General features: G+C 41.8%; 1 pseudogene; it reads right to left on the bottom strand.

Annotated features, from left to right (window-relative positions):
- Positions 1–15716, bottom strand: part of Srek1-ps1 (splicing regulatory glutamic acid and lysine rich protein 1, pseudogene 1) — a 61286-nt pseudogene extending 45570 nt beyond the window's left edge.
- Between the last annotated feature and the right edge of the window lie 4989 nt (positions 15717–20705).

The following is a 20705-nucleotide window of genomic DNA, read 5'->3' on the forward strand; positions in this document are numbered from 1 at the left end:
TCGAAATGTATATAAGAAATACTCAAGTTAATAATAAAAAAAAAAAATAAAAAATAAAAAAAAAGAAAAAGAAAAAAAGAAAGGAAAGTAACTTAATTACGGCTCATTGCCTGCGTGTGAAATGTACCATAATACTGAAGCTAAAGAAAGAACTTCAGGGGAAGTCCCCCACCCGCGGATCCCGGCCCGCAGCAGCTCTCTGCTCCCAGACCCGGTGAGAGAGAAACCCAACCGCCTGGTCAGGTGGGCACTCCTGAGGCTGCAGAGCGGAAGAGACCACCAACACTGCTCACCCCTGCCCACATCCCTGGCCCAAGAGGAAACTGTATAAGGCCTCTGGGCTCCCGTGGGGGAGGGCCCAGGAGCGGCAGGACCCCGCCGGACCCTGAAGGAAACAGACCGGATAAACAGTTCTCTGCACCCAAATCCCGTGGGAGGGAGAGCTAAACCTTCAGAGAGGCGGACAAGCCTGGGAAACCAGAAGAGACTGCTCCCTGCACACACATCTCGGACGCCAGAGGAAAAAGCCAAAGACCATCTGGAACCCTGGTGCACTGAAGCTCCCGGAAGGGGCGGCACAGGTCTTCCTGGTTGCTGCCGCTGCAGAGAGCCCGTGGGCAGCACCCCACGAGCGAACTTGAGCCTCGGGACCACAGGTAAGACCAACTTTTCTGCTGCAAGAAAGCTGCCTGGTGAACTCAAGACACAGGCCCACAGGAACAGCTGAAGACCTGTAGAGAGGAAAAACCACATGCCCGAAAGCAGAACACTCTGTCCCCATAACTGACTGAAAGAGAGGAAAACAGGTCTACAGCACTCCTGACACACAGGCTTATAGGACAGTCTAGCCACTGTCAGAAACAGCAGAACAAAGTAACACTAGAGATAATCTGATGGCGAGAGGCAAGCGCAGGAACCCAAGCAACAGAAACCAAGACTACATGCCATCATCGGAGCCCAATTCTCCCACCAAAACAAACATGGAATATCCGAACACACCAGAAAAGCAAGATCTAGTTTCAAAATCATATTTGATCATGATGCTGGAGGACTTCAAGAAAGACATGAACACACTTAGGGAAGCACAGGAACACATTAATAAACAAGTAAAAGCCTACAGAGAGGAATCGCAAAAATCCCTGAAAGAATTCCAGGAAAACACAATCAAACAGTTGAAGGAATTAAAAATGGAAATAGAAGCAATCAAGAAAGAACACATGGAAACAACCCTGGATATAGAAAACCAAAAGAAGAGACAAGGAGCTGTAGATACAAGCTTCACCAACAGAATACAAGAGATGGAAGAGAGAATCTCAGGAGCAGAAGATTCCATAGAAATCATTGACTCAACTGTCAAAGATAATGTAAAGCGGAAAAAGCTACTGGTCCAAAACATACAGGAAATCCAGGACTCAATGAGAAGATCAAACCTAAGGATAATAGGTATAGAAGAGAGTGAAGACTCCCAGCTCAAAGGACCAGTAAATATCTTCAACAAAATCATAGAAGAAAACTTCCCTAACCTAAAAAAAGAGATACCCATAGACATACAAGAAGCCTACAGAACTCCAAACAGATTGGACCAGAAAAGAAACACCTCCCGTCACATAATTGTCAAAACACCAAACGCACAAAATAAAGAAAGAATATTAAAAGCAGTAAGGGAAAAAGGTCAAGTAACATATAAAGGGAGACCTATCAGAATCACACCAGACTTCTCGCCAGAAACTATGAAGGCCAGAAGATCCTGGACTGATGTCATACAGACACTAAGAGAACACAAATGCCAGCCCAGGTTACTGTATCCAGCAAAACTCTCAATTAACATTGATGGAGAAACCAAGATATTCCATGACAAAACCAAATTTACACAATATCTTTCTACAAATCCAGCACTACAAAGGATAATAAATGGTAAAGCCCAACATAAGGAGGCAAGCTATACCCTAGAAGAAGCAAGAAACTAATGGTCTTGGCAACAAAACAAAGAGAATGAAAGCACACAAACATAACCTCACATCCAAATATGAATATAACGGGAAGCAATAATCACTATTCCTTAATATCTCTCAATATCAATGGCCTCAACTCCCCAATAAAAAGACATAGATTAACAAACTGGATACGCAACGAGGACCCTGCATTCTGCTGCCTACAGGAAACACACCTCAGAGACAAAGACAGACACTACCTCAGAGTGAAAGGCTGGAAAACAACTTTCCAAGCAAATGGTCAGAAGAAGCAAGCTGGAGTAGCCATTCTAATATCAAATAAAATCAATTTCCAACTAAAAGTCATCAAAAAAGATAAGGAAGGACACTTCATATTCATCAAAGGAAAAATCAACCAAGATGAACTCTCAATCCTAAATATCTATGCCCCAAATACAAGGGCACCTACATACGTAAAAGAAACCTTACTAAAGCTCAAAACACACATTGCACCTCACACAATAATAGTGGGAGATTTCAACACCCCACTCTCATCAATGGACAGATCATGGAAACAGAAATTAAACAATGATGTAGACAGACTAAGAGAAGTCATGAGCCAAATGGACTTAACGGATATTTATAGAACATTCTATCCTAAAGCAAAAGGATATACCTTCTTCTCAGCTCCTCATGGTACTTTCTCCAAAATTAACCATATAATTGGTCAAAAAACGGGCCTCAACAGGTACAGAAAGATAGAAATAATCCCATGCGTGCTATCGGACCACCACGGCCTAAAACTGGTCTTCAATAACAATAAGGGAAGAATGCCCACATATATATGGAAATTGAACAATGCTCTACTCAATGATAACCTGGTCAAGGAAGAAATAAAGAAAGAAATTAAAAACTTTTTAGAATTTAATGAAAATGAAGATACAACATACTCAAACTTATGGGACACAATGAAAGCTGTGCTAAGAGGAAAACTCATAGCGCTGAGTGCCTGCAGAAAGAAACAGGAAAGAGCATATGTCAGCAGCTTGACAGCACACCTAAAAGCTCTAGAACAAAAAGAAGCAAATACACCCAGGAGGAGTAGAAGGCAGGAAATAATCAAACTCAGAGCTGAAATCAACCAAGTAGAAACAAAAAGGACCATAGAAAGAATCAACAGAACCAAAAGTTGGTTCTTTGAGAAAATCAACAAGATAGATAAACCCTTAGCCAGACTAACGAGAGGACACAGAGAGTGTGTCCAAATTAACAAAATCAGAAATGAAAAGGGAGACATAACTACAGATTCGGAGGAAATTCAAAAAATCATCAGATCTTACTATAAAAACCTATATTCAACAAAATTTGAAAATCTTCAGGAAATGGACAATTTCCTAGACAGATACCAGGTATCGAAGTTAAATCAGGAACAGATAAACCAGTTAAACAACCCCATAACTCCCAAGGAAACAGAAGCAGTCATTAAAGGTCTCCCAACCAAAAAGAGCCCAGGTCCAGACGGGTTTAGTGCAGAATTCTATCAAACCTTCATAGAAGACCTCATACCAATATTATCCAAACTATTCCACAAAATTGAAACAGATGGAGCCCTACCGAATTCCTTCTATGAAGCCACAATAACTCTTATACCTAAACCACACAAAGACACAACAAAGAAAGAGAACTTCAGACCAATTTCCCTTATGAATATCGACGCAAAAATACTCAATAAAATTCTGGCAAACCGAATTCAAGAGCACATCAAAACAATCATCCATCATGATCAAGTAGGCTTCATCCCAGGCATGCAGGGATGGTTTAATATAAGGAAAACCATCAACGTGATCCATTATATAAACAAACTGAAAGAACAGAACCACATGATCATTTCATTAGATGCTGAGAAAGCATTTGACAAAATTCAACACCCCTTCATGATAAAAGTCCTGGAAAGAATAGGAATTCAAGGCCCATACCTAAACATAGTAAAAGCCATATACAGCAAACCAGTTGCTAACATTAAACTAAATGGAGAGAAACTTGAAGCAATCCCACTAAAATCAGGGACTAGACAAGGCTGCCCACTCTCTCCCTACTTATTCAATATAGTTCTTGAAGTTCTAGCCAGAGCAATCAGACAACAAAAGGAGATCAAAGGGATACAGATCGGAAAAGAAGAGGTCAAAATATCACTATTTGCAGATGATATGATAGTATATTTAAGTGATCCCAAAAGTTCCACCAGAGAACTACTAAAGCTGATAAACAACTTCAGCAAAGTGGCTGGGTATAAAATTAACTCAAATAAATCAGTTGCCTTCCTCTATACAAAAGAGAAACAAGCCGAGAAAGAAATTAGGGAAACGACACCCTTCATAATAGACCCAAATAATATAAAGTACCTCGGTGTGACTTTAACCAAGCAAGTAAAAGATCTGTACAATAAGAACTTCAAGACACTGAGGAAAGAAATTGAAGAAGACCTCAGAAGATGGAAAGATCTCCCATGCTCATGGATTGGCAGGATTAATATAGTAAAAATGGCCATTTTACCAAAAGCAATCTACAGATTCAATGCAATCCCCATCAAAATACCAATCCAATTCTTCAAAGAGTTAGACAGAACAATTTGCAAATTCATCTGGAATAACAAAAAACCCAGGATAGCTAAAGCTATCCTCAACAATAAAAGGACTTCAGGGGGAATCACTATCCCTGAACTCAAGCAGTATTACAGAGCAATAGTGATAAAAACTGCATGGTATTGGTACATAGACAGACAGATAGACCAATGGAATAGAATTGAAGACCCAGAAATGAACCCACACACCTATGGTCACTTGATTTTGACAAAGGAGCCAAAACCATCAAATGGAAAAAAGATAGCATTTTCAGCAAATGGTGCTGGTTCAACTGGAGGGCAACATGTAGAAGAATGCAGATCGATCCATGCTTATCACCCTGTACAAAGCTTAAGTCCAAGTGGATCAAGGACCTCCACATCAAACCAGACACACTCAAACTAATAGAAGAAAAACTAGGGAAGCATCTGGAACACATGGGCACTGGAAAAAATTTCCTGAACAAAACACCAATGGCTTATGCTCTAAGATCAAGAATCGACAAATGGGATCTCATAAAACTGCAAAGCTTCTGTAAGGCAAAGGACACTGTGGTTAGGACAAAACGGCAACCAACAGATTGGGAAAAGATCTTTACCAATCCTACAACAGATAGAGGCCTTATATCCAAAATATACAAAGAACTCAAGAAGTTAGACCGCAGGGAAACAAATAACCCTATTAAAAAATGGGGTTCAGAGCTAAACAAAGAATTCACAGCTGAGGAATGCCGAATGGCTGAGAAACACCTAAAGAAATGTTCAACATCTTTAGTCATAAGGGAAATGCAAATCAAAACAACCCTGAGATTTCACCTCACACCAGTGAGATTGGCTAAGATCAAAAACTCAGGTGACAGCAGATGCTGGCGAGGATGTGGAGAAAGAGGAACACTCCTCCATTGTTGGTGGGATTGCAGACTGGTACAACCATTCTGGAAATCAGTCTGGAGGTTCCTCAGAAAATTGGACATTGAACTGCCTGAGGATCCAGCTATACCTCTCTTGGGCATATACCCAAAAGATGCCTCAACATATAAAAGAGACACGTGCTCCACTATGTTCATCGCAGCCTTATTTATAATAGGCAGAAAATGGAAAGAACCCAGATGCCCTTCAACAGAGGAATGGATACAGAAAATGTGGTACATCTACACAATGGAATATTACTCAGCTATCAAAAACAACGAGTTTATGAAATTCGTAGGCAAATGGTTGGAACTGGAAAATATCATCCTGAGTGAGCTAACCCAATCACAGAAAGACATACATGGTATGCACTCATTGATAAGTGGCTATTAGCCCAAATGCTTGAATTACCCTAGATCCCTAGAACAAACGAAACTCAAGACGGATGATCAAAATGTGAATGCTTCACTCCTTCTTTAAATGAGGAAAAAGAATACCCTTGGCAGGGAAGGGAGAGGCAAAGATTAAAACAGAGACTGAACGAACACCCATTCAGAGCCTGCCCCACATGTGGCCCATACATATACAGCCACCCAATTAGACAAGATGGATGAAGCAAAGAAGTGCAGACCGACAGGAGCCGGATGTAGATCGCTCCTGAGAGACACAGCCAGAATACAGCAAATATAGAGGCGAATGCCAGCAGCAAACCACTGAACTGAGAATAGGTCCCCTATTGAAGGAATCAGAGAAAGAACTGGAAGAGCTTGAAGGGACTCGAGACCCCAAAAGTACAACAATGCCAAGCAACCAGAGCTTCCAGGGACTAAGCCACTACCTAAAGACTATACATGGACTGACCCTGGACTCTGACCCCATAGGTAGCAATGAATATCCTAGTAAGAGCACCAGTGGAAGGGGAAGCCCTGCGTCCTGCTAAGACTGAACCCCCAGTGAACTAGTCTATGGGGGGAGGGCGGCAATGGGGGGAGGGTTGGGAGGGGAACACCCATAAGGAAGGGGAGGGGGGAGGGGGATGTTTTCCCGGAAACCGGGAAAGGGAATAACACTCGAAATGTATATAAGAAATACTCAAGTTAATAAAAAAAAAAAAAAAAAAACTCAGGTGACAGCAGATGCTGGCGAGGATGTGGAGAAAGGGGAACACTCCTCCATTGTTGGTGGCATTGCAGACTGGTACAACCATTCTGGAAATCAGTCTGGAGGTTCCTCAGAAAATTGGACATTGAACTGCCTGAGGATCCAGCTATACTTCTCTTGGGTATATACCCAAAAGATGCCCCAACATATAATAAAGACACGTGCTCCACTACGTTCATCCCAGCCTTATTTATAATAGCCAGAAGCTGGAAAGAACCCAGATGCCCTTCAACAGAGGAATGGATACAGAAAATGTGGTACATCTACACAATGGAATATTACTCAGCTATCAAAAACAATGACTTTATGAAATTCGTAGGCAAATGGTTGGAACTGGAAAATATCATCCTGAGTGAGGTAACCCAATCACAGAAAAACACACATGGTATGCACTCATTGATAAGTGGCTATTAGCCCAAATGCTTGAATTACCCTAGATGCCTAGAACAAATGAAACTCAAGGGGATGATCAAAATGTGAATGCTTCACTCCTTCTTTAAAAGGGGAAGAAGAATACCCTTGCAGGGAATAGAGAGGCAAAGATTAAAACAGACACAGAAGGAACACCCATTCAGAGCCTGCCCCACGTGTGGCCTATACATATACAGCCATCCAATTAGACAAGATGGATGAAGAAAAGAAGTGCAGACCGACAGGAGCCGGATGTAGATCGATCCTGAGAGACACAGCCAGAATACAGCAAATACAGAGGCGAATGCCAGCAGCAAACCACTTAACTGAGAACAGGACCCCTGTTGAAGGAATTAGAGAAAGAACTGGAAGAGCTTGAAGGGGCTTGAGACCCCTTATGAACAACAATGCCAAGCAACCAGAGCTTCCAGGGACTAAGCCACTACCTAAAGACTATACATGGACTGACCCTGGACTCTGACCTCATAGGTAGCAATGAATATCCTAGTAAGAGTACCAGTGGAAGGGGAAGCCCTGGGTCCTGCTAAGACTGAATCCCCAGTGAACTAGATTGTTGGGGGGAGGGCGGCAATGGGGGGAGGATGGGGAGAGGATCACCCATAGAGAAGGGGAGGGGGGAGGGATTAGGGGGATGTTTGCCCAGAAACCGGGAAAGGGAATAACACTTGAAATGTATATAAGAAATACTCAAGGTAATAAAAAAAAAAAAAAACAAACTACCAGGCATAAAAGAATAAAGATATTTTTTCTGCCATCTCAAAAAAAAAAAAAAAAGAAACAACTTCAGGTTTGTGGTTGTAACTATTAGTTACGTAAAATACTATTAAAATGTTGGATCTTGACTATTGAAACAAAATAGAATGTAAAATTTGGTAACTAAAGAGGCAATGGTGGTCAGGAGGTTGGTAAAGGAGAATCAGAGAATTAAGACACTTTTTATCAATATGTGAATAGGTGATTTGGAGTTTGAAATCAGAGGTGATCAGCTCAAGATTTGAGTAGCAAAGATTGGCAAGCTGAATAAAAATAAATTTAGGATTAGCATACCAAAAAGGTGTGAGATGTATATCATAGAGGCTTGTCAGATCAACAACAGCAAGAACCTACAATGTATTTTGGCTTACTTTGATAAATTAAATTAATAACAACAACAATTCCAGTGCAGAAAAAGTTCAGGTAGGGCACAGTTTTATTACCTGAGGTATTTAATTTTTAAAATTCATATATGATCCATGTTAGTTAATTGATTCTGGCACTGGAGATTAAAACCATCGATTGATACACAATAAACACACAGTTCTAACATCCAGACACCCAAAGCCCTGTTTAATTTTTAAAGTTTCTTAGAGATTGTGTCTCGTCTCTCTCCTCGATCTTGGCAGGCATCCCTGCCATTGGATGGTGTTCTAAAATCATGAAGCTAAAAGCGAGCAAACAAACAAAAGCTCCATCAGCAACCAACGAGTTTAAATGTATGCATGTAAGAAGACATTTAGTGCACAGCCGTGGTTATAATCTCCCAAATCAAACTATCTAGAATTGAAGAGAGAGCAGTCACCGGCAGCCTGCAAGTATGGGGACTAGAAACAATGGAATCAACGGAAACATTTCATTCTGAAAATATTAATCTAAGAAGCATTTTGTTCTGAAGGTGAGAAATGATTATTCACATTGATCTTCACAGTGGTATTTTATAAAGCATTTCCCACCAATTTCTGGAGTTGAATGAAGAATTAGTAATGTAGACACAAGAACCTGATTGCCAGGATGGACTTAGCTATAATATTTATACAGGTTTTGATCTTTTCTAATTTAGCAAATTCTCTATACCTCCATTGTCTCCTAGAAAATAGTTCCTACATTTGATGTTTGTTTCTTAAGTTTAAAAAAAAGAAATATTTGTTAAGAATGTACAATCACCTCAGGTTGATAATCATGCAAATTTTTCATTTAGTTAAAAAAACTAAAATGTTGGAGTATTAATTTTCTCCAAATAACAAATGAGGAAACAGAACCAAGGACCACCTCCTTCCAAAGTCCCAACTGTTTGTGTAATAAAATTAAGAGAAAAAATGCAAATGACCCAACAAATAGTTAAAGTGTGTCGTTAAACAACGGTTGCTCAAGCAGATCTCATTTTACAAGATTGGGGCATGTGACTGGACATGTGTATGGAGGTCACAGGGTACTTTGCAGGGATTGTCTTTTGCCTTACACCATGTGGGTTCCAGGAATGGAATTCAGGCCCTTCTAATTGGCAAAGAGTAATTTTATCTGCTAAAATATGATACTGGACTGAAAAATCAGGTTTCTAACTTAGAAAAGAATTGACTGTAAGTAGATTTTAATATATATATATGATGTATTTATATTTCGTGGTCATCTTTCTACTTTTTATACATGATGTGTTCAGTGAGATTAATTTTAAAAGAAGACTAGGTACAGCCTTCCTTCATACCAGTCAAATTTTCACACACCAATCCTTTCCTTGTTATCACATAAAACATTGAATTAATCAAGCTCTACTATTGAATTAGAGGAATTATATTCCATATGTTTTCCATAAACCAAAAGGACAATATTGCATTCCTTATTCAGTTTCAACATCAATGTCAGACATGTCCAATCACATGTTCAAAGTCAGGAGCTCTTGAATGAGGAAGGCAGGGCTGGATTCCTGTTCTCTCACTTACAAGCTGCGGCTCTCCAGTACACCCCATGGCCTCTCCAAAACTTCATAAAGAAAATACTACTTCTGACATTCCAACCTGATTCTACAATCACTTTTCAAAGGATAAAACCATTCTGACTGAACCATCACATTATACTGACATATGCCTATAAGATGAAAATTTCTGTAACAACAAACAGCAAAACTGAAAACCAGAATAGCAGTGGCAGAGCATAAAGAAACTGTGATCAACAAACTGAAGCCTGAGAGAGCTGTAGCCCTCATTACCCTACCACCCCTATCTACCTATCCAATGAAGACATAGAAAGACGGCTACAACAAGATATCTACGCCATAGTTCCACCACCACGCCAAAGGGAGTGACAATGCCTCGCGCAGAGGTTAACTTGTGAAAGACCACAGTCATTTTGGTGGGTAAATGGCGTTTTAACGCCAGAAGCACAAGGCAGTAGTGCTACCATAAGACCAGTAGAGGGCAATAGTGTTCCAGCAGAATGCCGTTTTCAATCAGGTCGCCTTGAAAAGGCGTGGAAAGCCAAAGAAAGCTAGTATTACCCATCTCCTCACCTGAAGGTCCATTGTCTGACTCATGATTAGCACAGATTCAGCCCAGGCATCAAATACATACAGATATACGTATGTATGTATGTATGTATGTATGTATGTATGTATGTATGTATGTATGTATGTGTACTTAACTTAGATTTAATAAAATTCTTGCAGTTATCGATTTTGGTTTTGTCACAATAAATAAAATATTTTCTAAAATAGTCATTGGAAGGAGGGAAGAAAATGGTTGTAAGAGGGGATGGAGAGGAGAACCGGATGGAGTGGGGAAAGCCAGAAGAGAGGGCCAGGAGAGTGAATGAAAATCGGTGGCTAGAGGTGGGCATCTGGATAGCCTGTCAGAGACCTAGAATGGGGAGAGGCTCCAGGGAGTCTGTGAGGGTGACTCTAGTTGAGGCTTCTTGCTGTGGGGGATATGGATCCTGAAGTGGCCACCTCCTGTTAGCCAGGTAGGACTCCCAGTGGAGGGATAAAGACACAAACCCACTCACAAAATCCTTTGATCCAAAATCTGCCTACAAGAAGTTCAGGAGTAAAGATGGAGCAGAGACTGAGGGAACGGCCACCCAATGGAATGGCCCGACCTGGAACGGGACCCAACCCAGGGGCAAGAACGAACTGGAGCAGGGGCTGCCCCTGGCTCTCTTGCCTGCCTATTCCTCTAACAGGGCTGCCTTGTCTGGCCTCCATGGGGAGGGTACAACGTGTCCTGCAGTGACTTGAAGTGCCAGGGTGGGTTGGTATCAGGGAGGCCTTCCCCTACTCAGAGAAGGAGGGGGATTGGAGGAGGGACTGTGACAGGGCAGGGACAAGTAGAGAGGGGGTGGCTAAGATCAGATGTAGAGTGAATAAATAAATACATGGAAAAATAAAAGAGAAAGAACAAAAGTTAGGCTGCCGTCCAAATTCTAAAAGCTATTATATCACAAGCAATTATATAAAATATTCCCAGCATGAAATCCTCATTAGCTGTAGCCAAAAGACCTATGTTACCCAAATTACCAAAACATTTATGTCCTATATTCTGTACCCTATGTCTTCCTAATTAAACCAACACCTATTATTCATTCAATTTGCTTGCTTCCTAGAAATTGAATAGCTGCTAAAATGTATGATTTCTGCACCACCCTGACCTGGTCTGAATCCTGCATCCTGCATCTGCCACTCATTAATGTGGTGACCTCCATTAATGTGGAGCCCTGAAGACTCCCCAGACTTCATAGCTTCAGTTCCCTGATCTGCAAAATGAAAATGTTTCATGCTATCGTGTGCGAATCAAAGTGAAAGATGTATGAAAATGCTTAAACGACTTCAAAAAATAAAATGCATGTGGTTAAGTTACTTTTCTGAAGCTGTGTACAAAAATCCTTGCCTACACTTAAGTTTTTTGCCTTAAGGATTAAATCCAGTAAATAAAGAAGTATTTGTCGGTCATGTAAGACTGCAGCTACTGAAATGTCCATTTACAAACGAAAACTACAGCCTTAGGAAGTTTACTCTTTTAAAACTTTGGAAGGCTAATCACTATAATTTGATGAGTATTATGATCTTGAATAAGTGATTTACTACTTGAAACAAAGATTTACATGAAGTATAAAGTAAAAGCAATTGCCAGACTTTGACTAAGTTGAAAAATCTTTTGTTAAGCAATAGAAGGGATAAACAAGTCTGAGTTCAAAACAATAATCACAAAATAAGGAAGAAAATATTTTATAACCATAACAAAAATACTGACAATATATCAATAACATTAATAAACTATCGGTAACATTAATATATCAAAGTTAATCAAGTTTCAGATCAGAAAGGTTATAGGAAATTGAGAAATTGGAGTGGAAGCAGACACAAACAGACAAGGAAATACGTAGACTCTTCGCTATTTACTACTCCCCACACACCTATGTCTTCTCACGCAGGTTAGGTCACATCCCTGAGACATGCTCAAGAGGCTTGGAATGAAGGGACTCACCTGTATTGGACACCTTATTAACAACGATGTCTGCAATTCCACTGACTCCACTATCGGTCTGAACTATACAGTGTACATCTTGTATTCGTGTGATTCCAGCTACATTGAGCTCCATGGCACAGCCCAGGCTGAGATAGGAACCCTGTCCTTGATGGGAAGGCCATCCCCATCTTGTAGAATCCAAATCCCACTGATGTAAAATGATTTGACACTGATACAGAGCCTGGTGTGGAGCCCACCAGTGTCTTCACTGCCTTGCGGAATGTCAGAGGTCACTTGAAGGGTGAATCTGAAAGGAACATTCTCTGGCCGTATTCTGGGGACCCCCCTGATATTTTGATGGGCATAAACCACAAGATATAGGATAATTCACTCAAGGTTACATTGGTGGCTCTTGTACCACCAGCTCCTTAGCCCACTTTGCTAAGCTCATCTATATAGCCTTGTTATGATGGAAGGATTCATGACTACAGCCGGATTATCACCACCATGTACGCCTGTGAGCAGCCCCCATGATAAAGTGTGGTGTGGTGTTTGTAGGACTTCTTGATGAAGAAACTCTGCATCATCTAGCACTGCCAAGACCGTGAGCAAGGGCATCCAGAACTGAGACGGAAAGTTGCTGGCCTGGTCTTCCACAGGCCTAATTCCATCGTGTCTCTGGAAATCTCAAACATTTTACCTTTTAATTGACAGATGAGTGTTTGACTGGATTTGCCATATCAGAGAAGCCCTGGTGAGACCACACGGCTGCGGGAGATGTCTTGTACATCTTTCCCTGGTTGAACTTGAAAGTGTCTGATGACATGAAGAAGCTGCCAGCCCCGGCCTTGGTAAACATGCTTGCCAAATAGTCCTTGCATGATATAGAGTGTATTAGATTCCCTAAGTTGGCTCCAGCACCTTTCTTCTAGTCTAAAGGAAAACGGAAATACTTTGACTTTTGCTGTTAGGAGGAATCACAGATTTATCCAAATCTTTACTTACTTTTTTTCTTTCTCTGTCCAACATGTTTGGTATATTAGGTTGGTGGTCAGCTGGTGACAGAAAGCAATGTTCTGCTACGTGGTTTTGCGAGTCTTACTTCTCACTGGGAACTATGTCTCTATTACTCAGCTGAAGCCCCAGCCAAAACTGAGTCCCTAATAATTCCATGATAAAGCATTTGTATCATCAGTTTATAGGACCTTTGTCTGCCGCAGCTTTTTCAGATTTGTTTGAGATACAGACGCTTACAATAGAAATAAACAATGCGTTTTGAATTCTTGCTGTTTTTAGATGGCTGTTGCTCTCTTATGCACCTCTATTCAAGGTCCCAGTAACCTCTACTATACAGAGCCTACAATTCAATCTTTCTAAACATTGTTCATAGCAGACATATCTCCTGCATATGGATTCCAAATGCAACATGTCTGATTCTCTTCCTGCTAATCTTTGTTCAATTTACCTGTCTTCATAATGTCTTACTATTTTTTTTAAAAATTAGAGTTCTTTATTTATTATGTATAGTGTTTTACATGCATGTATACCTGCAGGCCAGGACAGTGCACCAGATTTCATTATAGATGATTGTGAGCCACTATGTGAGTGCTGGGAATTGAATCCAGGACCTCAGAGTGGTCAGTGCTCTTAACTGTTGAGCCATCTCTCCAGTCCAACATGTTATTATTTTTTAAATCTTCATTTACTATAACTGTGTGTGTTCACTGTGCACACAGAGAGGGCAGAGGATAACTTGTGAGTTGTGGAGTATGTCCTCATGTGGGTTCCAGTGATGGGCTTACAGAGCAAGTGCTTTTACCTGCTGAGCTTTCTCACTGGCTCCTATAGTCTACAATCTCAGTACCCGCCTATCTAATCCAGCCACATGATGCTATTTTTGTTTTATGTGTGGGTTTTATTTCCTAAAAAGAAAATTGAGTTTTGCCATGTTGTCAGGGCTGGCCTCGTTATTCATAGTCCGACTGCTTCAGTCTCCTGGGTGCTGGGATTACAGGCATATGACCCCATGCCCAGGTACAACATGACTTTCAATGCTCTCTCTATACTAATGATTCTCAAATGGAGCTCTTACACCCCATCTTTCCCTCTTGACTGGCATAGTCGGTTGCCTCTTCAACTTCTCTACCTGGTATTTCACAGTTATTTCCGAAGTGACATATCGGATCTGATCCAGTCTGCTTCCATTAAAACCACTGGAACTTTTTGCTACATTACAGCACATTGGACTTCTATTCTCCCTGGTAATTCAGTTTTCCAATCTAAAACTTTTCATGCCATTTTTAAGTTTTGTTTTCGTGTAACTTTGCAAGTCTTTTGCATAATATATGATGGCTCCCAGTTTGGTGTTTTTTTTTTTTTTATCAGATTCTGGAGTGTGTGAATACATGCTTCTTCTGCCTTTTCCTTTGCCTTCTGTTTGTTTTGTTCTATTCCAGTGCATTAGTTTTTGTTTTATCTTATTTCATTATTTTAAAAACAGTTTTCTCTTTCTTTCTGTCTCCTCATTTCCTTAGAAAATTGTATCAAATTTCTTCCTTCAAGCCAAATGTATACAACAATGTCTTAAGGATTTCCCTCCTCCTTCTCTACCCCAGTACACTTGTGTACACACTGAGGGAGCAAGGGCTGCCTAAGCCAGGCAAAGCCCACCCACTACCCTTCCATAATGATGCTCTTCTAGCAGCATCCCTTCATACATAACTTTTTCTATGAAGTTCTTTTGGGAGGATTATACAGAATAATTGCCTTCTGTGATCATCCATGTTCACTTCTGCATTTTATACAGACTACAAACACTGCTGTGAGGTGCAGAATGGCCATGCTCTCCCCCTGTGGTTTATTTCACTCTGCAGATGAGAGCCCATCATGAAGAGAAATCAGGATAGGAACCTGGAGGCAAACACTGAAGGAGAAGCCATGGAAGATTGCTGCTTACTGGCTTGTTTCTCCTGGTTTGTTCAGTATACTTTTGCATATACCTCACAACCCCCTGCCCAGAGATGGCACCACCAACAATATATGCTGAGTCCTCTGGCAACTATCGCTAATCAGGAAAACGCTCCACAGACTTGCCTAGAGGTCAGTCTGATCGAGGCATTTTCTCAGTTAAGGTTCCCTCCCCTCAGATGACAAAATACTAACCAGCACATGAATCTATACTCATGTAGAACAATGGGTTTCGTGACTTACTTACATGTCATAGCACTCTGAGCACATACACCTATTATCTTACTATGAGGCAGTGGACAGTGAAAGGTAGCCTGGTCTTCAGTTGAGCCAAAGGCTTTGAAGCCTTGGAGACCCTAAAGAGATGGTAGGAGTTTCACCTGCTCCAGGGCCCCAGCCCACCACCACTAGCTGCACCTCGCATAGATTGTGGCCATCAGTGAAATAAGGGCAGTGCCCAAACTCTTCCACCTGTAGATGAGGCATCGCTAACATCTCAGACTAAGACAATAGGAAATAAGATGTGACCTGTGATCACATAGGCTCAAGACAGTGATCTCCATGCTAATGAGGTACATGGAGGCCTGGAGAGCTTAGCCAATAAGCTATTCTTCCTGGACACTCCTCCCTGCAAAAGGTATCTAATCTCAAGCCCACCCTGAGAAGTGGGGTACAGTTTTATGCATCCACTTTCCACCATGGCAACAAATGATTCAGAACCATGGATTGCCTCTTTTCATCAAGATCTGCTGTGGGGAGGCATGGAGAAGGCCTTAGCCTACAGAGCCACTGTCTAATCTCCTATAGAAGGCCTCTCTGCCCTCCCACTCACAACCACCACCATGGCTGCCATCATTCCCCTCATGAGACCAGCCAGAACCACCCCCTCCCCTACCCCCTCACCCCTGACCCTGACTCCAAGCTAGGCCCAGCCCTCAGGCCCCCAACAACTCCATTGTCACCTCTTCTGCCACTCCCAGCAACGCCTAGATGTACAATGTCCAAGATCCTGCGAACCAGATGGCCTCATTTGCAGGCCTGAGTACCCCTGAACCAGCTCGGTCAACCTCTCTATGTTCTGTCTCTCCAAGTGGCTGTGTCCTGGGAGGAACAGATACCAGATGAAGGGTTGTGGGTCCCTTGTCTGCTTTGCCACAGGGCACAGCTGCCTGGGGAGATAGAATGCTGCGAGTTTGACTGTGATTGTCCCACATAGTGCCAGGCAGGAGCTGGGTCAGAGGGAAGTGCCAAGGCACTGCTTAGGGGCGGGAAAGTGCAGGCTGAGTCACAGGAGCACTGGAGCTGGTTTGGTGGTCTGGTTCTCAGGCTGTTGGATATCCATGCTCTACTGGAAACTGTGGACCAGAGAGCTGAGTCTAGCCGGGGAATGGGAGAGGGAGGAGGGGAACTCTGACTGGTCCTACAGTGAGAGTCCTTGGCTTGACAGCGGCAGAGTTGGCAATCATGGCTGGGACTGCAGATAGGCCTTCCACAGGAGATTAGGCAGTGGCTCTGTAGGCTAAGGACTTCTCCATGCCTCCCCACAGCAGATCTTGATGAAAAGAGGCAATCCATGGTTCTGAATCATTTATTGCCATGGTGGAAAGTGGATGCATAAAACTGTACCCCACTTCTCAGGGTGGGCTTGAGATTAGATGCCTTTTGCAGGGAGGACTGTCTGGGAAAGGAAGCTTATTGGCTAAGCCTTCCAGGCCTCTAGATACTTCATTAGAATGGAGATCACTGTCTTGAGCCTATGTGACCACAGGTCACATCTTATTTCCTATTGTCTTGGTCTGAGATGTTAGGGATGCTTCATCTTCATGTGGAAGGGCTTGAGGATGTTGCCGTTATGTGACTGATGGCCACAAATCTATGGGATGCTGTAGCTAGTGACAGCAGCCTGGGGCCTTGGAGCAGGTGAAGCTCCTACCATCCCTTTAGGATCTCCAGGGTTTCAAAGCCTTTAGCTCAACTGAGTACCAGGCTACCTCTCATGATCTACTACCCCACAGCTTAAAGACCCCCCCTTAATCCTGCCAAACAGCTGCAGATTGCTTCCTTTTCCAATGTTAGTCCCTTTCCTTTCTTCTTCCTTCCTCACTCCCTTCTTTCTTCCCCCCTTTTCTTCCTTCCTTCCTCCTTCTCTCCCTCTCTTTCTTCATTCCTATGTTTGTGATTCCACATATTAGAGAAAGCAGTGATGTTTTGTCTTTGAGTCTGGCTTATTCAACATAATGATGTCTAATTGCATTAATTTTCCTGAAAAATACATTAAAATTGTTATTCTTTATGGGCGAATGATACTTTATTGTGTATATCCAATACATTTTCATCTGTCTGTCAATTGATGAACACACTTAGAATATTGTGAATATTGATGTGATAAGGAATCGTGACTGCACACATATCTCTAGAGTAATACGCTGACTTAAATCTGTCTGGTCTGTACACTCAAAAGTGACCAGATCAGATGAATTGACTTAATTCTTTTGAGGACCCCTCCAATACTGGTTTCTATAATAATCAAACTTTGAGTGACTGGATTCCTTCCTTTTCATTGACTCCTTATTTTATGTTTTATTTTTCTTTTTGTTTTTTGTTTTCTTCATGATGGCCATTCTGTATAGCATAAAATGGAATCTCATTGTAATTTTTTATTTTCATCTCCCTGATAGATAAAAGTTGTCAAACTTCTTGTTTCATATAGATATCGGCCAACTACCAGAAAGAGAAAAGAAAGAAAGAGAGCAAGGGGAAACAGAGAGAGACATAGAGAGAGAGACAGAGATAGAGAGACAGAGAAAGGAGAGAGCATAAGGAGGATTCTCTGAAGGGAAGAAAAGAACCAGTAGGAGAGACAAGGGGAAGTACTATGTTTATCAAATAGAAGTAAAGTGATATATTTCATGCATGAAAATGCCATAATGAAAACCATTGCTGCATAGGCTAACATGTCTGTCAACATTGCCACAGTTCAAATTGTGAATGTGTAGCTACTTCTAGGAGATTTCACAGCAACTTCCTTGTGTTCAGGTTCTTATAATCTTCCCAGCTCCTCTTCTGCTGTGTTCTCTGAGCCCCTAGGTAAAGGCGTTGTGATGTAAATGTATCCACTGAGCTAGGATCACCACCATCCATAGATTTCTGTGTTGTGTCCAGTTGTGATACTCTCCATTTTCTGAAAAGGGAAGCTTGTTTGACGAGGGGTGGTAGCTATACTTACCTGTGGATATGAGGAAAAGACTTCAAATGTAGTTAGGAATTATGATGGTGAAACAGAGTAAAGGTGGTTGACTCTTTGCTAAGGTCTATGACCTCACTAGTCCCAGAAGCTGGTCAGATTTCTAATAACAGCCATTATTCCCCTCATGTTGTGTAGGCTGTAAATCCAATTAGATAGTTGTTGGTTACCACCATCATGTGACACTTGCTGCATCTTTATGGAAATCTTGTCATGTGGCTTATTGTCATGGTTCGTAAGTGTCAGACTCAGGTAGGATTTCCATTTGTTACAGGGGCACTAGACTACAGGAAGGAAGCTTTCAGATTAGTTCCAGTTCAAATCATCCAAGACCTGTTTTCTAAGTATGAGTGTCTGTAGCAACAAGCAAGAGCTTACCTTCAACTTCTGAGGGGCAACAAAGTACTAAATTAGTAGTCTATACTGCTTCAGGAGTAATTTTTTTCATCTTTAGTAACTTGAGTATTTCTTATTTACATTTCAATTGTTATTCCCCTTCCCCGTTTCCGGGCCAACATCCCCCTAACCCTTTTCTCTCCCCTTCTTTATGGGTGTTCCTCTCCCCATCCTCCCCCTATTACTACCCTCCCCCCAACAATCATGTTCACTGGGGGTTCAGTCTTGGCAAGAACAAGGGCTTCCCCTTCGACTGGTGCTCTTACTAGGCTATTCATTGCAGTTGGAGCCCAGGGTCAGTCCATGTATAGTCTTTGGGTAGTGGCTTAGTCCCTGGAAGCTCTGGTTGGTTGGCATTGTTGTTCATATGGGGTCTCAAGCCCCTTTAAGCTCTTTCAGTCCTTTCTAAGATTCCTTCAATAGAGGTCCCGTTCTCAGTTCAGTGGTTTGCTGCTGGCATTCGCCTATGTATTTGCTGTATGCTTGCTCTGTCTCTCAGTAGAGATCCACATCCGGTTCCTGCACATCTTTGCTTCATCCATCTTATCTAGTTTGGTGGCTGTATATGTATGGGCCACATGTGGGGCAGGCTCTGAATGGGTGTTCCTTCAGCCTCTATTCTAAACTTTGTCTCCCTATTCCCTCCCAAGTGTATTCTTGTTCCCCTTTTAAAGAAGGAGTGAAGCATTCGCATTTTGGCCATCCTTCTAGAGTTTCATGTGTTCTGTGCATCTAGGGCAATTCAAGCATTTGGGCTAATAGACACTTATCAATGAATGCATACCATGTGTGTTTCTCTGTGATTGGGTTACCTCACTCAGGATGATATTTTCCAGTTCCAACCATTTGCCTACGAATTTCATAAAGTCATTGTTTCTGATAGCTGAGTAATATTCCATTGTGTAGATGTACCACATTTTCTGTATCCATTCCTCTGCTGAAGGGCATCTGGGTTCCTTCCAGCTTCTGGCTATTATAAATAAGGCTGCTATGAACATAGTGGAGCATGTGTCTTTGTTATGTGTTGGGGCATCTTTTGGGTATATGCCCAAGAGAGGTACAGCTGGGTCCTCAGGTAGTTCAATGTCCAATTTTCTGAGGAACCTCTAGACTGATTTCCAGAGTGGTTGTACCAACTTGCAATCCCACCAACAATAGAGGAGTGTTCCTCTTTCTCCATATCCTCTCCGGCATTTGCTGTCACCTGAGTTTTTGATCTTAGCCATTCTGACTGGTGTGAGGTGAAATCTCAGGGTTGTTTTTATTTGCATTTCCCTTATGACTAAAGATGTTGAACATTTCTTTAGGTGTTTCTCAGCCATTCGGCATTCCTCAGCTGTGAATCCTTTGTTTAGCTCTGAACCCCATTTTTTAATAGGGTTATTTGTCTCCCTGCGGTCTAACTTCTTGAGTTCTTTGTATATTTTGGATATAAGGCCTCTATCTGTTGTAGGATTGGTAAAGATCTTTTCCCAATCTGTTTGTTGTCGTTTTGTCCTAACCACAGTGTCCTTTGCCTTACAGAAGCTTTGCAGTTTTATGAGATCCCATTTGTCCGTTCTTGATCTTAGAGCATAAGCCATTGGTGTTTTGTTCAGGAAATTTTCTCCAGTGCCCATGTGTTCCAGATGCTTCCCCACTTTTTCTTCTATTAGTTTGAGTGTATCTGGTTTGATGTGGAGGTCCTTGATCAGGAGTCATTTTTAATACCCTGACTATCCATTCGAAAGCAGGTTTCTCTTTCCCGGTACTGGGATTTTGTTAGCCTATTGCTCTTGTGGGGAACATTATCCCAAGAAACATAAACTTCTCTCTCTCTCTCTCTCTCTCTCTCT

The sequence above is a fragment of the Rattus norvegicus genome, chromosome 9 (assembly GCF_036323735.1).
Source record: "Rattus norvegicus strain BN/NHsdMcwi chromosome 9, GRCr8, whole genome shotgun sequence".
In the NCBI taxonomy this organism is placed as follows: domain Eukaryota; kingdom Metazoa; phylum Chordata; class Mammalia; order Rodentia; family Muridae; genus Rattus; species Rattus norvegicus.